The sequence below is a fragment of the Meleagris gallopavo genome, chromosome 8 (assembly GCF_000146605.3).
Source record: "Meleagris gallopavo isolate NT-WF06-2002-E0010 breed Aviagen turkey brand Nicholas breeding stock chromosome 8, Turkey_5.1, whole genome shotgun sequence".
Taxonomy (NCBI): Eukaryota; Metazoa; Chordata; class Aves; order Galliformes; family Phasianidae; genus Meleagris; species Meleagris gallopavo.
Genome location: NC_015018.2, coordinates 29155753 through 29180915, shown reverse-complemented (window position 1 = coordinate 29180915; position 25163 = coordinate 29155753). Strand labels below are relative to the sequence as shown.

Below are 25163 nucleotides of genomic sequence, written 5' to 3'. Positions count from 1 at the left end.
GTATCATTCATCAGGATGAAGTTAGCAAGCATTTACAGTTCATAAAACAGTCTGCCACATGATGACGCAGCGGCTAAGACACTTTGCAGCTGAGACATTGCTTACAGCTGTGATAAGCATTAATGCTTTCTCCCAAAACTCCAAAACCACAGAACGTCCCAACCTGGGAGGGACCCAGGAGGACAACCAAGTCCAACTCCTGGCTCCACACAGGAGTACCCTAACATTAAACTTACGCCTGCTGACCCAACGTTAACGCACTGAGGATATCACCTTGCAATTTGCTTACCTGATATACAAGCAAGTGTCTAAATAGCCTCAAAAACTTCAAATAGAATTCCTGTAGATCCTCCCGTTATAAAAAGCCAAGGAAGCAAAAAAAACAACCAACATATCTATGTCAACTAAGGATCCTCTAATAATTTTTAAATATTCGTGTCCATTAAGTCATGAACGGAGGTTTGAAACACAAAGGAGGAAGTTTAAGCAACTCCTATCTAAGACTAAGTGTAAAGTCCCACGATTTCAGTGCAATTAGTGCAATGAGTCACATCTTACATAGGTTTGCAAGAGGATTAAAATCTAAATATAACCTTTCTAGCTTTGAAAGAGTTGAATAGTACAGCTGAGCTTCTTCGCAGCAGATCCGTGGCAGATCAGCTCTGACTCTATGACAAGTTTGTCTGAAATGTGCATCTGAATCCCAGCAACACCATGAGCCCTCAGCTCTGCAACCCAGCCCTTCACCTGTCTGCCTTTCCTTGTAGGGTTAATTGCTGCTCTCAAAGCACAGTGCCGTCACACTATTATTCTTGGTCTTGCTTCTCAGAAAGCAATGCCTGAGACAAGGCCAAAACCTCACTACAGCACCAGCAGGAGCCACAGGATTGATGCTTCACAGCACACTGTGGCACTTCTTACCCATCTGTCCAACTGCTTCCAGGGCTTCATGCTATTTCACAGAATGGCCTGGGTTGAAAAGGAGCACAATGCTCATCTGGTTTCAATCTCCTGCTATGTGCAGGTCGCCAACCAGCAGCCCAGGCTGCCCAGAGCCACATCCAGCCTGGCCTTGAATGCCTGCAGGGATGGGGCATCCACAGCCTCCTCGGGCAACCTGTTCCAGTGCCTCACCACCCTCTGGGTAAAAACTTCCTCCTAAAATTTTATTTCATTGTCTGGGGTTCACAGAATCACAGCAGTATGAAGGGACCTCTGGGGACCACCAAGTCCAACCCCGTGCTAAAGCAGGTTCTCAGCACTAGTTTGCAAACAAAGGTAATCAGATTGCTCCCCAAAGCACATCCATACAACGCCCTCTGTGCTCTGACCAACAAATCGTGGCCCCACAAGCTCCCAGACAGCCCCTATGGGACTCAGTCTGGTCCGCAATGTGAATTTCACACAGTCCATGGGTGTGAGAAAATATCCATCTTCCTGCCTTGTCCCATCCGTGCAGCAGCTGATTTGCCATGTTGTGACACAGAGGAGGAGCTGCTCAGGAGCCACCCCTCCGCCTGCCACCAGCGTTCCATCCAAAGCCCCAGGAAGATGGCTTCTCTCAGCGGTACCTACAGCAAAAAGCCTACAGGTGTTTTGTGAGGCTGCAAAGGAGCCGAGCAACATCAACTCTGCAAAAACAGAAGTCTCTCAGAAACCAGAAACTTCACAAGAAGTCACTTCTTCTCTTTTCAGACACAGGGAGAGACGCTGTTCCTCTCCTGAGCAGGAATTTGCCGTGCTTCCCCCCAAGCAGCAATTCAGCACAGATGCTCCAATGCTGCCAGCTCCAAAACAGGCCGTGCTCCCCTGCACTACAACTGCAGGGGCTCTGCAGCCAACTCGCAGACCTCCACGCCGTCAGTGCATCCCCTGGGCACACCCTAGCAGCCAGCCAGGACCCTCCCCTGCTCACCATCACCACAGCAGTGCCTGCACCCAGGCAAAGCACCGTAACAGCTGGAGAAAAACTTCCCAAGCAGAGGAAAGCTGGATCAGCCATCTGAGGTGTTCACAGCTTCTGTAAGCAGTGTGATATCCAGATACCCAGCTTATTGCAACTTTCTCACTCCGACTGCTTGGATTTGTTCCCTTTCTGCAGCACCACTAGCACCATCTCCTTGCTGGTGACATGCTCAGCCACAACAGTGGTTTCTGCAGTGCAGGTCTGGCTTTTACTGAGCTAAGCACCACGCTGGGCTCATACAGAAACGCCTCACCAAGAGCAATTTTATATACAGAAAAGCCAAGAGCCAGCCCTCCCTTGTCCTGCGTTTGCTTGCACAAGAGAGCATTCTACCAGCATTCTGATGAACATTTCAATAACCTCAGCTTTTGGAGCAAACCTACCCAAAGATAGCATGGGAGGAAAGGCCTCATCTTATTTTTAACAGAGAAGGTTTATAAAACCCGAGGCATCACTTGTGCCATCATTTCCTCTGCTACCTAACTAGAAGTTCTCTACCCTCTAGAGGCCAAACCCCAAGAGAGCGGTTCAAGTTTTGAGATGCTCAGCACGGCACAACCCACATCCAGATAACGAGTTTTCAAGTGAAAACCCGGGCAGCCCCAGGGTGAGAAGCAGTTGTAACCCTGGCCAACAGTGCTGTCAGTACCAGAACAGCCCTGTACCCACAGCAGGGCCCTGCCATGGAGTTCTGAATTGAGATGCAAGCATGGGAAAATACAGCAGTGAAAGTAGAAGAAAAAACATTATTTTTTGGTTTATTTTAAACAGTAGATGCTGTCTTCCATTCAGTCTGCTCCACAGCCATTTCACAGCCCCATTCCATATCCACATGCGTGTCTCTTGCTGCATCAATATTCACTGTCTATCCTTCTGGGTCTAATTTTAGATAAATAAATATCTCTGCAGCAAGGCTCTGATTTGAATACTTACCGTTTTACCTGCAAGCTCATGAGAGCAGTAAGCTCATGAGCACAGAAACACGGAGAAGGAAAGGACCGGCCTCTTCAGAGCACCAAGCGAACACGCAACACTAGCCAACAAAGGTTGGATGTCTGTACAAAATCTTACAGGAACAATACTGAAGAATAAACACCTTGACTCATTCTAAAGTCTCATTAACACCTTCTATAACACTAAGCAGTTGCTACCCACCACCCCAAATTCATTATGCTTTACTGAATACACATGCAGACCCCTTGCAGCAAGCACAAAAATTTGCATTTACATTTCTGCAACTTCTAGTATCTCTTTCTTCCCTATAGGCCTGTACAAGAGACTGAAGTGACAAATTAGGGTCACCTTTCCCCACGCGTTGTCAGCAAATCAATTTGCAATGTCTTTCAGACAGAGTTCATACATAAATTAGGCAGCGTGCAATCGATTCACAGAAGAAACCCTGGAGCAGCGGAGTGAAACACCAATAAAATCTTACAATTAACTTGAGAAGTTGCCTTTTGTTCCATCCCAGTGGTCCTTTTATTCTTCAGATGCAGAAAACATATCATCATACAGATGCTCCCTTGTACTAGATCCATATGAATATTTAAAATCAGTCCTTGAGAACTGAAACTAATTACATACAATGGAAAACGTGTATGGGAGAATTATATGCAGCACAATGGCCAGATTAAACCCTTGTGTTTCAACAGCAAGGTATCTTATTTTGGAGGAAGGGAGAGGAGGAAGAAAGAAAAACAAACCAAAAGCAAAAGTATATGCTCAGTCTGCATATTCAAAGAGGCCAGATAAGGAGAACACCATGTCTGCATACTTGAGACCTCACTCATAATGCATCAAGAAAACATTACAGAAAAAGTTAGGGGTCAACTTTATGGCTTAGAACTATCGAGCCCAGAAGGGCTTGAAAATCTCACGGGTTGGCTTCACAAGACAAAAATAAATGAAGGAATGAATGACCTCTCATCCTATTGCTGTTACCTGGAAGAGCAGTGAGGCCAAACCTGAGCCTCCTCCTCCCCAGGTTCCCCACAGGATTCTGCTCCACAACCTGCACAGCTTCGTTGCCCCTCTCCAGATGCACTCTTCTCAGCTCCCATTAAAAAGTGATAACTCGGTGACTCAATGTCTCATCCAGCAAATGCAGACCTCCAGGTGCAGCAGGGATGCAGGAAGGTTCCCCAGTGGTGCCCAGCAGGCTGGATGCAGCACTCACTGCTCAGACCCCAACACCAACACTCTCCACCAACCAGCAGCACTGTCTGTCAATTGAGATGCATAAGGAGTGGTGACAAAGCCAATGGAGCAAGCTGTGCCAGATGTTGAACTTGTGATCCAGACAATTCCACCTAACACCTGTTTTGTGACTGCTGCCGTACCTTAACAAGGCAGCAGCGTGCACAGGGATTCATCCAACAGCTGTTGCTGTAGTTAGGTGCTGGCTGGGCATGTAGCAAACCTGCTCCTCCAATTATTTACGTGAAAGACACAGCTGTAACGAGGACAGACAGCTGCAATGGGGACAGGCAGTAGCTTGGGGTCCTCCAGCTCCCCTGTTCTAAGTCACAGCGATGGCTGGGCTGCTCCCTTGGCACCGGGGCAGCTGCAGGCAGCGTTCAGTATTTCTCTTTCCCTGCGCCATTCCCCAAGATAGCAGATGTATTTACTTTATATAGCTTAATTTATGACAAATAGCAGCAGCCTTGATTTAAAAATCAGGCTTTGGGACATTAAACACATTTGAATTTCTCATCTGTTACTAAGTCCTTTGCCCACTAATAGGCCATTTCTCCCAGAGAGATCATCCCCAATGCAAATACCTGGGGATGCTCAAGTTTTCTACAGACTAGAGCCTCAAAAAATAAACAGAACCATGCATCTACAATTCAAACTAAACTAGCAAGCCTCTGAGATGTTTGAAATGTAAAACCCAAGAGCCAAGCCTGCAGCTTAGTTTGTGTGCTGTGCTCGGGGACACAAGCACTGAAGTGCAGGAATCACTTCTCAGGACAAGTTAAGCTTTCCTCGGGAAGGAAGGACATTATTCTTTGCTCTAGTCCTAAAAAGAAGAATTTGTATCATAAAAGAGGAACAAGAAATAAAAGTTAACTCAAGAGCCAAATACCGCTGCAGAGTGGGAACGCCACCAGACAGACAGTGGCAGGGGCATGCAGCTCTGCAATGCTGCAGCAGAAGGGTCCTGTGCTGCAGGAGCTTCTCCTCCTCCCTGCCACATCACCACTTGATGCAAAACCCCAGTGCTGTGCCACATTAACCCCCCCCAACCCCCCAGCTGACCCCCGTAGGAGCAGCTGCTGAGAAGCACCCAGGGCACTGCTGATGCAGCACTTCCCCTCCCCTAAGCATATGGCTATGCAAGGAAATGGCACAGGACTGCAATGCATCAATGGGGTTGCTCTGTTTATGCAGGTAACCCAGTTCAAGTAAGCATCACCACAACATTTCAATAGGTTGTGCAATGCTTCAGCAAAGCGCTGTTACCTTGTTTCCTGCACAGAGGCATCCATACCACGCAGCACACTGCTCACTAATTGCCTTTAGAAGACTCAGAGGGCAGCCAGGGGCAGGAGCAGCTGTCTGTCCTGTTAGCAAAGAGTCTGCATGATGGGGCCGAGAGACAGGCAGCTCGGAGAAGGGACAAGACATTGGGTCCAGAAATACACCACACTGTCAGGCACTCTTAAATATACACTGCTAAGTTTCCATACGTTTTAAAATGAGTTTATTAAATACAGTAAGAACCTTTAAGAGTACTCCCACTCAGCCCCATCTCAGCTTTATAGCCCTGCAATGCTTTAGTACTTGGTGGCATAAGAGACAAGGCAGCCAGCACTGAGCTGTCTGACCCCAGTGCACTGACCCCAACCCTCTGACTGCCACACAAAGCAGCCCATGAGGAAGCTGCTGCTGCACACCTGCCCTGGGTAGAGGTGCAGTGTCCTGTGCAAAGGGCAGGGTGGGGGGAAAAAGTGAATTTATCTTCTGAACAGAATGAGGTTCTTCCCATTACCCTGCTAGGTATTACCAAAAGAGAAACGCAGCATCAAAACAAGGAAATGCCTTCCAAACCCACACCTTACACTGAGGTCCTACCAAAACAGCAAATACTACCCCAAAGCTGTTTCCCCAGTGATTCAGAAACCTGCTTCAGACATATTTCTTTGTGCCACTGCTCACAAGGAGGGATGCAGGACATCCAGCAAGCTTGTTTGCAGGACCAATCTGACCGATGGATATAAGCTTACAGCATTTTAACAAGCATTTAAAACATATTTTTAGGGAAAAACAGACACCTGTGTTTCTGCTCTATGAGGCCATAAGCAGGCTAAGCACTGAGGTGGTGCAAAACTCCTAAGGAGCCCTTTCTCAACAGCACTAGGCCAGGGAGTTAAATCAGAAATTCACTCACATGCACAAAGGACAATTTGTGCCATTTCAAATCCCCAGGTCTTCATGCCATCAAGAGCCACACAGATAACTCTTCCTCCTTAACTTCTACCTAACGTCAACTGGATTCCACTTTTTTCTTCCGAGTGGAAACCTAAATTTCATTACTGGATCACTATTTAAACTTCTCATTTCTTAACTTTTTCGAACACCAACAATTCACTCTGAAAACAGAGATGACTTCCACCCAGCCTTACATTTCCCTAACCGTGCAAGTGGGGAAGAGCTCCCACAGCACAAAGCATGGACAACTGGTTACTCCAAGCATCTCCCGGGTGCTCCTGTCCTTGGCTCTTGAAAAGCCTGATTTACACCTGTCTTTAGTAACAGCTTGCAGCAAACAGCATGTGGGTCACCATCGGACCCAAAGCAGCTTCCGATACATCCCCACCTCCCCACACATCCCCACCTCCTTTCCATCCAAAAACACAGCAGCAGCATCTGAGCATCCCACACACCAATTTCCAACAGCCTCCATCTCTTATCTACAAGAGCTTAAGTAGGCAGTAATTAAGCAGAGACAAAGCAGAGCAGTAAAACATAAGCTATGTAGTGTGCTGCGAGTGCTGGAGAATCACCTGAAGTTCATGATTTCTTATGCAAGTAAACAGAAATCTTTCCTTAAATAACTGCTGTTAATTGCTCTGCTTTTACTTTTTCTTCTTAAAGTGAAAGGACAAAACATATGCTCCCAGATATACGCCTCTACTCCATTAACCTGTACAATGACAGATAAACTCCCACATAATTAGTGATAGGAGTTGAAGGAATGGCCTCAACTTGCACCAGGACAGATTCAGGTTGGAAGGCAGGAGAAATTTCTCCAAAAGAGCAGTCAGGTGCTGGAATGCACTACTGCCCAGAGAGTGGTGGAGTCACCAACCAAGAAGGTGTTCAAGGAACATTTGATGTTGTACTGAGACGCGTGGTTTAGTGGGGAATACTGGTGGCAGGTGGACGGTTGGACTGGATGGTCTTGGAGGTCTTTTCCAACCTTGGTGATTCTATTATAAGATACCCCATGACAAAGTTTCTTCACGGACCAGTCCTCTGCTCCTTTCTACTCAATTTGGTCTTAAAAGAGGGGGGGAAAAAAACAAGATATCCTGCTTCCAAGCTACAAAAGCAGGGTGCCTGTGAGACTGCCAGTTGGCGTCCTCCTGCTGGGCCCTGACACCCCCTCAGTCCACTCATTACAGCTCTTTAAACCAAGATTCTATCACCCACCCCTAAAAGAAGGAGGAAAGAACATTCAAGAGACACCCACTGCATTACTGAGACACAGGAAAGTGATGGCTGGGAACACCTGAGCCACACAGGAGCAGAGCCCTCAGCCAGCACAGTGCATTTTCACACTGCCATTCTGCAGAGGGAACACAGGCACGCACCAGTCAGTGCTCTGCCCGTCCTCAATTGCCACCACTTCTTTAAAACACTTCTCCTTAAGGTGCCCTCCACGAATGCTGGGTATGTGCTCTGTGTACCTACCAGGGTGCATGTCTGCAGCCTCTTTAGCATGCCAGAGATGCGACTTGCAAACGTGAGAAAGACAGAAAAAGACTTCACTCTTCACAGTATATAGTTATCAATTGCACTCGTTAGCAGGAAAAAAATAATCTAAATTTCCCAGAGCCTTAAAAAACATTTGAACTGATCCACATGGAAAATGTTCTCCTCTGAAATATAAAAGAAAGTGGTGAAAATGAGGTAAAACTGCTACAGAGCACTCCTTAAATTGGTTCTGTACCCACATGCACGCTAACAGAAAAGACAATGATAAATAGCAAGAGAATTAAAGACGATAAAAAAAACTGTGTAATAAAGGAAGAGAAGTCCATGCAAATTTTATCAGACCCTGTAATCTCTAAAAAATCACCAAGGCCCTCCTGAGGCTGAGCACTGCAATGAAGATGGCTTTGATTTAAAGGCCTCTCTATAAGGCAATAGCTCTGAAATAAACATGTATGTAGGTCAGGGCTTCCCTTCCAACACACGTGCTGCTCACCCCAACTGCACCAACATCCCTGGCAGAGCTGCTGCAGCTTTTGGGACATCACCCACAGACACCTCAGTCACTTTGTTGTTTGATGTTGGTCTAAAGGTTTCTATCAGGATCTTTCTGTCTTCGGTGCCACGTACAGAACGGTCTGTACTACAGAAATAAGTTTTCCGGTCAACTGTGGTGTTGATGACAAACTAATAACATTGCAACTTCTGTAGTAAGATTCTTTTTGAAAACCGTAAGGACAAATCAGCAAGACTGCTCATCGCTGCTTAAAAAAATATATATGAAAACGAGCACATATTTATGGGATTTCACAAACAAAATCTGCAGCATTAGGCGCCTGCAGCTTCACGGCTGTGCAAGTCCCACATTGCACTGCTTTAGCAAAAGCAGGCTGCGTCCTCATAAATATGCAAGATAACTGCAGAGCCTTCCCTAGACTTCAGTTGTCTGCATAGTCAGAGAAAACAACCTGGTTTAGGCCTTCTTCCAAAAGCGTTGATTCATACGCTACGCTGACTTTTGCCCATTTAATGCTTCCTATTGCCATGACAGCGCACTGTACGACGCACCCAGAAAGGACAAAACTGTGTCAGAAGATGCAAATCGTCTGAAAGGCACACATCCACGAAGGAAAAGGTGAGGAAGAGCAGTTATAAGCGCTGACAGCACGGCCAGCCTATAGGTACCCACACATTTACCTTCATCTTGGTGTGACTGCAATTCTGCTACACTGCCAGACCACTCCATCCAAGAGATTTAAATAGCAATAATAATAAAAACAAAGGTGCTCCTGGAGGGGCTTGAAGGCCTGCTGTGTAACAGCTGCTCCTGCAGCCTAATACTGCTGTCCTCCTGCAGCTCCCACTCCCAGCTCCATAGCAGACACAGCACACTGCACGCACCCCTTCTGCTGGCAGGCATTAAACACTGCTGAAGATCCCAATTTGATTTACACAAAATGAGCACAATGAGCATTTGCATACGCACGTGGCCAAATTTTAAGTGACAGCCATCTCTGCAAGTGCTGCTGTTTTAGAAAGCTATGCCTAAAATACCAATGCACAACGCAGCACTGAAGCCAAGCTTGCACGACGCTGGCCGTGCAAAGGCTGAACTCCAAAAGAGAGGCACAGCTGCAGATTTGGGTAGATGGGGGCACGTCCCTTGTCCAGGCCACCTCGCTGCCCATGAAGCCAAGCCCACAGCTCCCCAGCTTCAGTTCATCCTCACAATATTTCAGTAGCACAGGAGAACAGTGTTAAGTATATAAAATGTATGCACAGCCTCCACAGCCACAAATTAGTTTCATCGCTGCCTACACACTCCACAGTCACATTCACCACTTCAGAAACCCGAACACAAATTGAGCTTTTCTTGCCCCAAACACGAGGAGAGAATTATAAATTAAATATCACCACTATAGTTAGAAAATAAGCTCTCTCTCCACTGTGGTTATAATTACAGAAGTGTCAAAACAGCTTGAGCTTCCTGGGATAAATAAGTATTATCTGCAGCAAAAACATTTAAGCAAGGCATATTCTCACCTACATTAACAGCTGGTGTGGGTCAAAAAAACCCTTCCCACGAAAAGCCTGTGTAAGCACATGGCATCAGCCCCAGCCCTCATCGCTGGGCTGCTCCTCCAGTGTCCCTGGACACTTCTCAACCCATCCATTTCATATCATCACAGAAGCCTTCAGGCTGGAAAAGCCCTCTGAGATCCCCAACCTATTCCTACTCCCTAAATGGAACCACAGGGTCATTAGGGTTGCAAAGACCTCTCAGATCCCCCAGCCCACCCTCACCGTGCCCACTGCCCACCTCCCTCACTGTCACATCTCCACTGCTCTTGAACACCTCCAGAGACGTCAATCCCACCAGTTCCCCACGCTGCCAGCCCCAGTCAATCCAGAGAAGCGGGTGGGTGTGCGATGGCCCCCTTCGATCTGACTTTTTATTTTCCTTCATGGGTACTTACATCCTGTTGGCTTGGAATGCTGAGCAGCAAGATGTGCACACCTATGCCCTCAAGGGAGGCCCAGACCCTTCTTCTGGATGCACACCTGTGACGCGCAGTGCACAACTTTTTCCTTTACTCAGAACTCCAGTGAGCAGTGATAACTCCCAGCATCTCAGCAAAGCCACTCTTCCAAGCAACATTTATCACTTTCAGTACTTCGCTATTTATCAAAAGGATTCGTCGCTCAAATACACAAACAAAAATCCACCCCAAAGAAATCAAACGGAATCCCAAACGGAACAGCTGCAAAATGTAGAGCACTAAAGATGTGAATCTTGACGTGAGTTACTTGGGCTTTACCACGGCCATGGAAAAAGCAGGATGCTTACATGTCATACACGGATCTAACAGCACAGATCTGTGGCTCAGTTCTTCACAAAAATGAAAACTACACGCAAAACAAGCAGTGTTTATATATAAATAACTGTCAAAGAACACAGCCGTGAGGCAGGAACAGTCATTTCTAAGACTTTCAGGTCTTTTCCTTCTCTTTGTATACTCCTATCACCTCTCATTCCTTTAATCAACATGAAACATCCTGCTCATCTGAAAGCAAGCAGTTCTTTATTTGGCAGTAGGGGAAGGCATCACCCAAACCAGAAAAGCATGGCACCAAGGCAATCCATCAGCGCTCAGAGCAGAGCAGGAGGCTTGGCATCCTCTAATACAGTCACCTTAACTGTGACCGCATGTAAGCTGTTTAGCTATTTTCATTGTGAATAACTTGACAAAATTAGCAGACGTTTTCATCTGGGAGCGTTATCTGTTGGAATGCAATTAGACATACCCCAAAGCAGGCACTGCCTACGTGCAACAGGTACTTAATGGAAGTCTTTCCTTTCCACATGCATGCTTATGGCAATGGAAGTGGTAAGCCTGTAATACTTTTCTGCTCCACTCTTGTTAACCAAGGGATTACAATCCATTCACATCACTGTTTTCCCAGCCACTTAAGCTAGAACAGCCAATTCATATTTATTGAAATTCTTCAAGCCAACTCAGCAAAGCCCTTGAAATTTAAGCCCGCAGCATTTAAAATAGCTTTAAGTATTAGTGGGGGCTGTTTTAGATGCATGTTTAATATAGGCTCATGGGTAATACGATAATCCGGAATACTTAGGAGGACTTAGTGGCAAATTCACAGAGCATTCTCCAATACGTCCAAAAAGATCTAAAAATGTTCCATTTTGATGTTAACTCGGGAACTGTTCTTTGAGAAAAAAAAATTACTTCAAACACTCGAGTGAAGTCTGAAACGCAGCTCAACACACTTGTTAAACGCCCTCGGAGCCCTGAGCAGATGCAGCACAACCCAAGATCACAGCAATCACGAGGTAATTCTCCTTTACAAGTGCAGACAGAGGTTCTTCTCTATCCATTAACAACAGGGAGCTGTTAACACACAGGACTGCATACAGCAACACCAGGTAGGGTTCAGCTGTACTGACTTTGGACAAGAAAACAGAACTTTTTATCTGCTTACATACTGGGGAACAGCCAAGGCTGAACCTCTGCAGCTACGCAACAGCCACGGGTTATGCAGCACTCAGTCAAACCACAGCACAGCAAACCTGAAACACGTGGTTCTCCACTTTCAGGTATCCATTGCCAGCATGCATTTGGAGCAGCTGTTTACTCTGCAATTCTGGCAACTTAATCCCTGGTTCTAATCTCACAGTGGTGATGAGAATGTTTAAAATCGTATGTTTGACTGAAACGATGTATAGATAATTCTTGTCCTATCTGTACAGTCAGAAAAGCCATCCCCATTCTCAGGAAGGAAATGGAGCTGACCTAACCAAGCACGATATTTCTTCTGTGCATAAACAGAGGAAAGCCACTGCAGTCCTCAAACGCCAATAGTGGGAGGAAAGGAGGAGAGATCAGCTCTTCATTGCAAACTCCAAGTTCTCCACCTCAGGGAAGACAGATGTACTGGACCAAAATACTTCTCCCAAAACAGACAATTCTAGGATTGCAATTACCAAAAGACATTCTTATGTCTTTTCCAAATAAAAACTGTTCATTATCCCCCTGAATTCCTAGTTAATCTTGGAAATTGGATTTACACACTACAGTAGAAGTGCAGGTGATGCAGAAGGTAGAAATATTTCAATAAACTCCCTCCAACTCTAAAGTTCCTATGAGAAAAGAGGTTTTTCCATAGATGAGTGTCCACACCTACAATTTAAAACTGGTTCATATTCACTTCTAAATACCTTAAGCATGAGCAGAACACCACACAGAATCATAGAATGGCTTGGGTTGGAAGGGACCTCAGGGATCACGAAGCTCCAACCCCCCAACTGCACGCAGGGCCACCAACCTCCACATTTAAAATCAGACCAAGCTGCTCAGGATGCCATCCAACCTGGCCTTGAACAAGGGATGGGGCATCCACAGCCTCTCAGGGCAGCAGGTCTTTGAATAAAGAAGAGTTGGGAAAGGGTAACCATCCCGTATTGTAAATGTGGAGTTTGGTACCTCTGTACTGAGGAAATTTTTAATCAGGAAACTTTCGCTGCCTTTAAGAACCTCAATACTGATAGATTTAGGCTTTCAACCAAAAATTCTCCAGTGGTCTGCCTAAAGCCAGAGATACATTCAAATACCAACAACTCAGAGAAGCAGTGCTATAATTTGAAGAAAAAAAAAATCACTTTCAAAAGAGTAAAATATTAAAATGCTTAACGCTAACTTAGTAATAGATAAGTTGAACAAAGTCTTCATACATCACAGTCTGCAGATGCACTGCCACAGCCAGCAGCCTGAATATAGCCAACTCACTGAGAATTGCACATGGAAAATCACTCATCTTCCCTTCAACCAGTGCTTAATAAGGCAGATGTCCCAAACCAGATCAAAGAGAAAAGCAGCACTGGATGCCAACCAGAGCCACTGACCGCACGGACACCTGGCTCCCTGCTGGTGGAGACTGATGAGCTAACCCAGCTTTTAATTGGAAATGGTAAGGCTGCTTTGAAATTCTACATTTTGCATTTAGTGCTTCAGCAAAAGCTAAGTAAAACAGGCGTGATTAAAATGCCATATGTAATATCATATGGTATTTTCTTAAATAGTTCGGTTTCTTAGCTAAAGAGGACATGAAATGTAAATTTAGTGCAAAACATGCTCTGAATTAACAGCACACTGCTTTTCTAATTATCAAATTTACATTTTTTATTTACATCTTCTTTAAGGTTTTTTTCAATAGTTTTAATAATTCAGTAACTTCCTGACATACAACTAATTTTGCAGATTCTATGCATAAAGAACCAGAGTGAACCGATGCCCCGAGGAGCAGCAGAGGAACTCAGTATTAAGAACACGTTTCTCACTGAAGAAAACGTATGGACGAATGGCCACTTCTTCCAGTATCTTAAAATACGAAGAAAAGACTGCAAGTCAAAGTTCCATTATGGAATTCAAGGTGTTCTGTTGGGTTTTTGCATGTCCTCAGAATCACAGAATCACCAAGGTTGGAACAGACCTCCAAGACCATCCAGTCCAACTGTCCACCTACCACCACTATTCCTATGAAGAAATGTTTCCTGATGCCCAACCTGAATCTCCCCTGGTGCAACTTGAAGCCTTACACACGCTCAAATGGGTCAACGTACAGAACTGAAGATCGGAGCAGCATTTTTATACCTTTTAACCTTGCACTTATTAGCTTTGTAAGTGTAACCAATGCTGCATTCCTTCTGTGTTTTGTTGGTTTTATCATTACTGGGCCATCGGTGCAGAACTGCAAGCACCTTTTCAAAAGAGAAATGGCCACTGTCATTGGATATTAGTGACAAGGAACTTTCAGATATTTATCAGATATTAATATTACTAATAATTCTTGGCTGCTGCTAGACTTGAGCTCTCTGGCTCTCCCAGCAAGGGCCCATATTTCCCTTGGTTGCCATAGAGCTCTCCCAGCAGAGCTCTGGAAGACACAGCTGGGCCATGGCACGAACCCATGGCTCCCAGGCAGCAGCAATGCTAAGCAGCAGCCTCTGACCTCACAGCACAGAGCAGTGAGAGCTCTCACCAGACAGGGACAACTTCATAAACCTCCAAACAGATGAAACTAAAATGCCTTTATTTGTTAGACTTCAGTTTCCTACCTGCAAGGATGCTTCACTCCCCGGGGAAGAGGGGTAGAACGTGATTCACTGCCACGTTTCTATGCCCTTCAATGGCAGCACTAGGAAAGGGCAGCAGAGTGCAGGTACCTGCTGCATCCCTACCACAACGTGTCCCACGCACTCACACCAGCTCAGCAGACATTTTATTAAGTGAAAGAAAATCAGAACGACAACTTCACCGATATCTCCTGAAAATGTCTAAATGTGTAAGTATGTCCTGGCACATACAGCAAAAGAATTCAAAATGATGATTTTAAAAAGCAACAAAAAGCCCCCAGCAAGCTGTGTTTTCATTTTGTTCTTTCCCCTTCGCAACAATGCGAAGCCATATGATACCAACAGAGTAATCTGGAGAATAACTACCCGTCTCAAACCTGATTACATATTTCTAATGAGCTGTTTTGCACATGCAGCTCTTTGCAGCAACGTGTCCCTTCCATCAATCTGCCACCCAACAGCCAAACGGACAGCAAACACCCTTTGGATACGAATGCGACAGGAGCTGAGCAGACAGACAAAGAATAAAAATGAAGAAAGCTGCTTCTCTTCCATTACTGCTCATATTTTAAAGAAAAATAGAGGTCAAAGCATTCAGCTGAAGTTATGCGAAACCGTGCGCTGCGGTTATCCAGCAAACCTCGCACTGGCAGTGCAATAAGAGGGAAGATTTCCAACAGGAATCCCAAGTAAATAAGGTATTAATGCTGAAAAAGCAATAAGCAAACTTCAAAGCTTTTCAAAACAGTTTTTCTTGAGTTCAGGGCAACCAGAAGCATTTCAGTGTCAGCGCACAAGGCACAGAAGACAGGAGCTGACCATCTGCTGGAGGATGTTCCCTTTCCACCCAAACAGGAACTGTGCTGCCAGTACCTGCTGAGACAGACACCCATCCGACCTCCCAGTCACAGGGTACAACATATGGCAAAGGGGAAATAAAACGATAAAAACGTAACAAAAGCCACGAAAGGAGCTAAAGGAAAAGGAATCACCGGCACGGAAATGAAGCGAATGCTGAGTCAGCCCAAGGGAAGGCTCTGGGGCTGCTGCCCCTCTGCCAGCACACAGCAGCCAGCTGGAAATCATTGAGGTTTCCACCTGCAAGCCAAGCTGACAGCAAACACACACTCCAACACTGCCAACCCTGACAGTAAAGCCCAATGAGCTATTTTCTAATAGCTGAAATATCTTTCCAAGCTGCTTTTACCCTTCACAGGAAGCTCTTGCTTTCCACAGTTCGTGACACCTCTTCCTTCCTTTTAATACGGTCCCTTTTTTGGCTGGCCATATTGCTCTGAACAACCACCACCTCTTTGGTTTCACATACGGTTCAAAGAGACTGAGCTAAAGCAACGAGAAAAACAAGAGAATGAAAAACTGGCACAGGGTGGGAGTAGATGGTTTCTCAGATGCAGCCACAACCACACACAGTTAAGCAAAAACATGAGGACACACCAAAGGAAAAGTCCAGCACAGAACCCAGGGCAGCTCTGTTCCCTCTTACGGCTCCCTGGGAGCTCTGGCACCCCCACTTCACAGGACCAAAGTCAAACCAACTTGAGAAAAACAACCAAACGTGCGAGAACTTCCCATGGCAGCGTTAGCAGATGAGGGCGAAGGGCTACCTTCTGCCATTATTTATTCATGGATACAGTCCTCCTAAGTCCTTCTGGATTTTTTTCTAGAGGAGACAAGAGGTTGGTAGGGGCTGAGCTTCAATCAAAAAACTGCAGCGTAGCATTTAACTAGCAGATAATTTCAAGCAGTAAATTTCAAGCAATAAAATAAGGATGAAAGCATCGCTTTAGATGGAAGGAAGAGGAACTGGCAGACGCATGGTAACTGAGAAAACACGATGAGAAATAAATCAAGAGGTGATGAGGTGTCTCCTCCAAAGCAGAAATGGAGGCTTGCAGTCGGGATGGCAGAGCTTTCCAGAACACCAACTGCAAAGCACTGGGATATGAAACCCCACTGCTCCCAAGCAGACCTTGCCACGTGCACTTAACTTGCCCAGGTGTTCCCATTAGCACAACCCCCTTCTTCTCAGTTATAGACAATTACCAACAAAGTGTGCAAATATGCAACAAATTGAGCTGGCATCAGTCATGGAATCACAGAATTGCAGGTGCTGGAAGTGACCTCAAGAGATCACTGAGTCCAATCACAGTATGACAAGAGGCAGTGCTTGGTGCAAAACCCGGCTTCTGCTTTCCTACAGATTGCCTGAGTGAGCTGGAATTTTGCTGTGTTCAGTCCTGCTGTTTACAAACAAACAACCCAAACATTTGGTGTCAACAGCAGTATGCATTCAGTCACTTGTTCTGCAGAGTAAAGTGGTATTTTATTACTTAGCATGTTTTAAATCTGTAATTCCTGCTGGCTTTACTGCTGATATGATACAGAATCATAACCATAGAATCACAAAAAGGCCTGGGTTGAAAAGGACCACAATGATCATTTAGTTTCAACCCTCCTGTTATGTGCAGGGTCACCAACCAGCAGCCCAGGCTGCCCAGAGCCACATCCAGCCTGGCCTTGAATCCCTCCAGGGATGGGGCATCCACATACCTGTGGGTTTTAAACCCCTGACAAAGGGCTGAACATCCACTGCCAGTCAGCATTCCAATTTTTATAAATCCCTTTCAAGAAGTCATATTTTTAAAAACTGTTACACTCAAACTTACTAAGGAACAGAAGAAAAGGACTTGTCCATGATTAATAGTACAATAACTGTAATAATACAGAACATTCTCTTGGGATACATTTATCACAAGCGAGTGCTTCTCTGAGTACTTGTAGCAGAATTCGCTATAGCTCACAAAAACATGACTTTGTAAGGATTTCTTAAAGCACTTATTTCTCTTCCTTACTCTCCAAGTTGTATTCAAGACAAATAAGTGCTTTTTTCTTTAAGAAAAGGGTTAAAACAAGAGTCATTGTGTTTTCCCATCAATCCTTGACAGCGGTCTGTAAAAGACAACACAAGCAGAATATACCAACAGCGGTCCTGTTGAGAACCCTCTTGGTGTGAAACGCACAGCAAGTCAGAGATATGACCATTATGTTTTGAGATGTTGGGCTATTTCATCCAAAAATACATTTTGGTGGAAAATGCTTGCTGGTCAAATCTGGGTCGTTACTATGGGAATAACATCTTGGACTGAAACTGTATCCTGGACGTACCATCAAAGAGAGTTGTATTTCTATTCTGGAAATAAAAAAAAGTTTATTAATTTAAAAATAAGAATCCAGCACTGGGACAGGACACTCAATTCCCAGTCTGCAAGTTTTATTTCCACAAACACAGAAGCAGAAAACAGCAAAAGCAGTACTTGCAACCCAGCACGGGGGAATGGGTGGTGGGCACACTCTCCCCTTCATAGAATCATAGAATGGCCAGGGTTGGAAGGGACCTCAGGGATCATCAAACCCCCCTGCTGCATGCAGAGCCACTAACATCCACATTTCATAGCAGCCCAGGCTGCCCAGGGCCCCATCCTACCTGGCCTTCAACACCTCCAGGGATGGACGGGGCATCCACAGCCTCTCTGGGCAGCTGTTCCAGCACCTCACCGCTCTCATAGTAAAAGCTTCCCCCTGATATCCAATCTCAATCTTCGCTCCTTCAACTTAAATCCATTTCCCCTTGGCAGCACCCATTGAAATAATGGCATAGGGAAGTTCTTCCCATTCCAAAACCCACTGCTTTCTGAAGGACAGGAATTTTATTTATTTATTTATTTATAAGATTCTTTCCTTTTTTGCCCCAATGTTTATTACGGCAATCTCTGAAGAAAGAAGCTGACCCAACCACGTGCCTACCCAAGCCATCTGCTGGGTGCAGAACCATCCCACATCCCCAAGGCTCGGTGGCCAGCTCCTCCTTACGCATTCAATTCCCTTACTTCACACGGCCCATGAAATAAAGCATGAAGAAAAAGGTGAAGCTTTCACAGGAAGCCTCATTTTATAAGGATTGAGATGGGTTTATATGGATTGGAATGGTGTGCTTCCATTACTTCTGACATAAAAACAGAGACTGCCAGGATGACACAGCTAATTAAACAGCTACTTTTTAATAAGGCAACTGTAAAACCTGCAGATGAGCTGAGATTCCCTTAGGCTACAGAAACATAAACACTTCATTTAAGTCTGTCAGATACAGAACGACCCCAAAATTACTGAAATGACACTTCCAGCTCCAGAGATGAAACAACAGCAGTCGATCTTTCTTCTTTTTATAACACTTTCTGATGAAGCAGGTTTAAAATAGCACGTCAGAAACCTTCAGAATGAAAGCAGTACCATTTACACACACTCTGCTGCTAATATTTTACCTGGATTTTTTTTCTTTTAATTTTTATCTTGCATTTTGAGTAATTTGTTACACCGTGGTTACGAATGGTAGGCACACAACATCTGTACCTCCCTTCCGAAGTCCCAAAGAGTGCACAAATCTACAAACACATATACATTGCCTCAATTACAAACTGAATTTTTTTTTTTTAATTATTTTCCTTTTATTTACCTGTCTTGCAGCTAAGGCAGAACCACTCGAGAACCAGCACTGCTGCCCCATGGCACCCATTTTGCCAGATCTCCTGAACGCTGCTGTGTGTCAAACTCTTCTCTCCAAATAAACCAGCCGAAGGAAGGGTGAGCTTTTTTTATAGGCAGCACACTCGTGTAGCCTCACCCTGGCCATGGAAATTTGCTTTCTGAGTAGCATGTGGTAACTGCTCATCCCAGGGATCCAACGGAACAACACAAGAGGCTGTGGCCATCCTAAACCATTAACATTTTCCTCCTGTGACTGGAAAAGGGAATTCCAGGCAGACTGAACACTGGCTGAAGGTACAGCAGACTGAAATCCCCTCTTTTTTCAGCAGAGCAGCCCTACTGAGAGCCTGAGAATGAGCACACTCAGCTCTAGACTGGGAAACAATGAGCTGGACTAGATGATCCATATGAGTCCATTCCACTTGGGACATTCTCTGATTCCACTAATCCAACAAAGGACATCTACTTGTGATAGAAGGAAACAAAATATTCAGTATCCAGTCCTCCCCACATCCCACTCTACATACGGTCACACAGAGAAAGGAAATGGAATTGCAGAATTGTTCCCAACTCCTCTTCCCTGTACCACTGCCCAGCTCTGTGGGGATACCTGGCTTGGAGAACCAGGACACAACTCCCTCACACTCAGTTAGCAACTTGCTCATCCCCTTCCTCCCCCTCCAGAAATAATAATAATAATGAATTGGGCTTCCTGCAATTCACCTGCATGAGTTTAAATTCAAAATTCTGTCCCCAGCAGCTTTTGTTTTTCCCCATACATGAAGGAAACAACTCATTTGGAGAAAAGAGGATGGAAACGTTAAATCTGAACGATGAACCTCTCCGTGTCTGAGACATAACCACCAGCTTTTGTCCCTATTTCACCCAGTCTCCAACAGCAAATTACTGGGGTTGCACACACAGCACTCTGCAGTGATGGAACCAGGCTACGTTTATGAGCAGCTCTGCAGATGTGTCTGAAGCACATCCCTTTCTTTCCTATCACATTAGACATTCAGTACAGCAACCTGCCCTGTGGCATGCATATTTTGTGCTTATGATCTTATTTTCCAGCTGAAGCCATTAATGTACAACTTAATGCAAGCCAGCCGTCTCCTAAGACCTATCTTACCCTTATCAGAAGCAGCACCAGGGCAATTCTCAAAAGAAATCACACGCTAAATTCTTCTCCCTTATACTCAAATACGGCACATACATTTCCTGCAAGGTCACCAAAGAACCATAATCACTGTATGGGGAAAAGAGACACAACAATGGGGTTGTAACTCACTTCCAGGCTCCAGCTGGTTTTGCACCCATTTCACTCTCATATTTTTTTCTCTGTATTGCAGGAATAAGTGATGTGAAGATTTAAAATAATATTTAAAAAAGAGTTTATAAATCTAATTACCAAGAAACGTGATGGAAACTAAACTTGAGTCGATTTCTGGATGCTTCCCATACTCGCCTCGTCACTTCTACTCTGCCATAAAAAACACTTCCCTGACAAAACCCAACACAGTCAAAAGGCAATGGCTTCCAAGGGACCTTTTTTCCACAGGCTGAGTAGGTCAACTCAGAAGGAAAGAGAAAGCATATCTGTGGAAGGAGAGCAAATCGAGTTATAAACATCCTATGAAACACAGCACTACCACATCTGAAAATAAGGTTTCAGTCATCCCCAAAACTACCATGAAAGCTTTGCAACTGCATGGAAGCATGCATGAAGCAGTAAGCCCAACTCCTTGCTTCTCTGGGTCTCGTGGATGCCATGCCTTGGTCAGGTTGCTGATCCAAAAGCCTTGCTGCTCACTGCAGATTCAACAGCAAAATGGTGCTGTCAGTGGCAATGCAGGTATGACCACAGAGGGGTTGACAGAGCTACACAAAATGCTGAGATATGCTCGAGAGTTTTGTTTTATGAAAAATTTTTGCTGTTTCACTGACTGACGTCCTATCACTTTGTTCTCTCTCACACACACAGATACAAAGAGAGATTCGATTATTCCAAGGAACCAACTGAAGGCATCAACTAAAAATAAAAACAGATCAGCTTAAGCATCTTCCTCCGGAAAAAAAAAAATCCTATTCCACAGTATGCTAATTAATAGAACCAATATTTTCATATCAAGATGAAGAACCATTCATTTTCAGCATTTTTCTAAAGAGCAGATCAATTTAAGATGCAATTACCACCAGTGCAATTATCTGGCAATTTGCTCACTAAATGACTTCCCAACACGCATCACCTAGATAAGGCAGTGCCTTTTTTAAAGTCCCTTTGAGCTGCAGAAAGATGAACCTGCGGGGAATGTTTTCCAAAGAATGAACATCTCGATTCTTCAACAACAAAGCAAAGCTCTCAGCTCAAGGAGTAACATACAGGCACACAAAACGTACAGATGAGTGGGATGGGATTTTTTCCTCCTTACAGCAGTCAGTATGAATACTGCAATGGAAAACACGTCCAAGGGATCTTCTTAGAGAAGTATACAACTGAAGTTCCTGACTACGTCATGCTTTCAAGCACAGGTGAAGACCTGCTTGTAGGTCATTTCTGCCCTTCAGTTTTTCCGCTTTAACTACTTACTGGTTTCACAGAAGTGTTTCACATGGAGCTGTGCTGGTATCTGGGCAAGGTCATTAAAAGGAATTCTTCGGTGATCTGGAAAAAGGATAAATAGGGAGGTGACAAAGCCTGCAGATTTCAAGTTTTGTCAAACTTAACATTTCCTGATCAGAACTGGGGAAAGATGATGCAACCCAATGACGCTCAATGCAAGCTGGTAAAACACACAGAACGCGACCTGTACACCCAACCAGCCATCTCCAAACTGAGCAGGTAGAAAAGAGCTCACAGAGATTCTGTGATCTCACTGCCCCTGGAACAGGCAGCAGAAGACTCGAGTCTCAGGAGAAAGCCTGGAAAAACCAAAGCTTTGAGCCCTTCTAGACCCCCCAAAGCAGCAGCCTTTGGCTCAGATCTGGAGGCCAACTCATAGCACCCAGGGCACAGCGTAGCACTGAACAAAATTATCTGCCTATCTCTGTGTAGTTCCCCAATCTCCTCCTTCTATTAATATCTAAACCCACATAAATCATGCTGACACTTGAAGCTTGCAGAGCTTCCTCCTGTTCTGCAGAGGGAAACCCTTCTCTGCTTCAACTTTAGAATGTTGTTAATGATCCACGACTTTTAACAGTTTGTGACTTTTAATTAATGCATCCTCATTCAGATATGCAAAATACAGTACGTCTACTTTTGTGGTTCCAGAAATGTAAGACAAACTGTACCAGCTTGGCCAAAACCAATCACTTATCCTTCAATACAGAAAATTCGAAACAGTGCAGAATTACATGTTAGCTATGACAGATGTATCTTACTTCATTTACAAACTGGTTCTGGTATAACAGGGGTAGGAAAAGCACTATTTTATAAGTACAAGCAGTGTTAAATGGGATGGATCAAAATGAGCTCTTCCCAGAAAACAGGATGGGGTGTCTGACCAGTATTCCCATGTGTTATCTTGTTATCACTGAAATACAGATTTACTTCTCCATTTATTTAAATAATTATAAACTACAGTCTGCCGTGATGCCTTTACCAAATAGTAATCAGATCTGCATTACAAGAAAACCTCCCTTTCCAAGGATAAACAGTACTTTCATTTTGCCCTCCAGACTGCTACGAGATGTATATTTCGATCATCACATAAACAAAACATTTTGCTCTCCTCTGAATCGGTAGAATTGGTTTTGATTTCTAGAAATATACCAGCTGACAGCACAGCTTAAAATAGAAGCATAGCAGTACACCCAATCCACGAAAATTAATTTAAAATAATGTATTTCTATATGTAGAATGCTTTAAAGCCACGCATTCCCACAGAACAGCACACACATCTGCAGTGATAAGCTGAACTACTCCATCAGTACAAACTCAGCACATCAGTGATAAACATTCTCGTAGAGTGGTCACAATTATCAGCAGTAACAGACCTCAGTGGGTCAGGCACTGGTGGCTCTCCAACCAAGGGATGCTGCAGCCTGGCAGGACCCCTGCTCCATGCTGCATGCACTCTCACGAGGGATTTTCTTCCCACCATACAACCAGCTGCAATTTCTCTTGCTGCAACTTCTCCCTGCACTGGACAGAAGCCTGGCCTGGTCTCCTCCACTGCTGCCTTTCAGGCACCTGAAGGCACCTCAGCCCAACCCTGCAGGCACCTGTCTCCGCTCCACCTTTCCCCCATGCTCTCACACTTGGCATTGGCCGATACCAGGAGGCTCCCCAAGACCCTCCATGCCCTGCACAGCAGCCCTGCCCTCCCAGCCAGGCCATCTGCCAACCTGCTGAGCTTGCACTTCACCCCATCAGCCAGGTCACTCAAAGGGAGACTGCACAAAAACCTACAGCTGGGTATCATCCAGCGGGAAGTGACGTATACAGAACTTTGCTCTCCTGCTTGTTCAGATTAAATGAGGAACAGCTGCTGTGCAAATGTGATTTCAGCACTTGCTCTCTGATAGAGTGGCAGCAGTCATTTCATTCTGATGCCATGTGGCTGCAATGATAAGATGCTATCGCACAAAAGCCTGAATGATCTCCTGAAAGGCCCAGCCTCCTCCAGACGTGCAGAGCATGCCAAGTTCCACTACCTGCCTTCCACAAGCTCCCACAGATGTTAACTTATTTGGTACTTTTCTTCATGACAGAATAAATAGTTTTTCTAAGGGTCCTGGCCAACATAAACAGGAAAAAGCTCTGCGTTCAAAGGTCAGGCTGTGCATGCCTTCTGTGTTTTTGATGTACAGAGGATGTTTAGGAGGATGTTTTGGATGTATACAGAATACAAAATCAGGAGGACGTTAACTAACATCCAACTCATCCACCGCATCTTAAATAATCAGCAGAAATGCTTCTTGATGAATGTGAAATGCTTTAAGAGCTGCAGCATTTATTTTAGCAGACCTCAGTTGCCAGCATTTTGACCATTTGCCACAAGCACTCAAGAAAGACAAACTCACAAATGTCACTGCATCTCAATTCAGTAGGAGCACGAGCAGCTCAACACAGGCATTTGCTGACAGCTGTGCAAGCCATCTCAACGTGCTGTTTCCTCTCCCTGCACTTCTGGATGTGTTAACAGGGCTCTCCATCACCACACCCAAAAAATAGGTTTGCACAGGCCATCCAGAGGCTTCTCCCAAGCACACCAACCCACCTGAAATCAATTAATTTACCACTAGACCTGAAAGAAACACTACAAGTGCTTTTAAAATTGACCACAAAAGCTGACCATGGCAGAAGACAGCTGATTTCTGTGGCTGAGTCTTTCTCAAACAGGGATAGACTGATTTCCCAGGTGAAACAGCTTGCTAAGGTGCGCTCTGTGGGATGCTGATAAGGCTGTTCTCTCGGTCTGTGCACTGTACTGCCATTTCATAGAACCATAGAATGGCCTGGGTTGAAAAGGAGCACAATGCTCATCCCGTTCCAACCCCCTGCTATGTGCAGGTCACCAACCAGCAGCCCAGGCTGCCCAGAGCCACATCCAGCCTGGCCTTGAATGCCTGCAGGGATGGGGCATCCACAGCCTCCTTGGGCAACCTGTTCCAGTGCCTCACCACCCTCTGGGTGAATTTTGTCTACACCTTTTGTTCTGAAGCACACGAGGATCTTACAGTTCATCTCTTCATTCCAGCTTCCAGCCCCGTGACCTCCTTGCAGCCAAAGCAAGAAAGGCTCATTCTAATTTCAAACTGAGCAACAATCTGCACATTTACATAACTCCATTCAGTCCTTTCCCTGACATCTGTGCCTCAGCGGAACAGTGAAACACAGTAGATGCAATACAGATGGCAGGCAAAGTCCTTTAAAACACACAATTCCTACGGTTTCACCCTAGATGCATAAGCTAGCACAAAGTCCATCATCTTAACATCCCTAGGTTTCACAAGGAATCACCCTGCAGCATGTTTCCTGGCATCAGATGAATGCAATCCCAAAGAAGTCACTTATAATCTGCTTACAGTGCAACAGAG

At 45.0% G+C, this 25163-nt stretch overlaps 1 protein-coding gene across 2 annotated transcripts in view; it reads right to left on the bottom strand.

Annotated features, from left to right (window-relative positions):
* Window positions 1–21797, bottom strand: part of PTPRE (protein tyrosine phosphatase receptor type E) — a 59868-nt gene extending 38071 nt beyond the window's left edge. The window contains exon 1 of one of the 2 annotated variants that reach the window (XM_010714832.3): window positions 21709–21797. The gene's annotated coding sequence lies outside the window, so the exon portion shown is untranslated. Of the gene's footprint in view, window positions 1–289; window positions 435–21708 lie in introns of those variants that run through there. The other variant, XM_010714833.3, reaches the window with a different exon arrangement.
* Between the last annotated feature and the right edge of the window lie 3366 nt (window positions 21798–25163).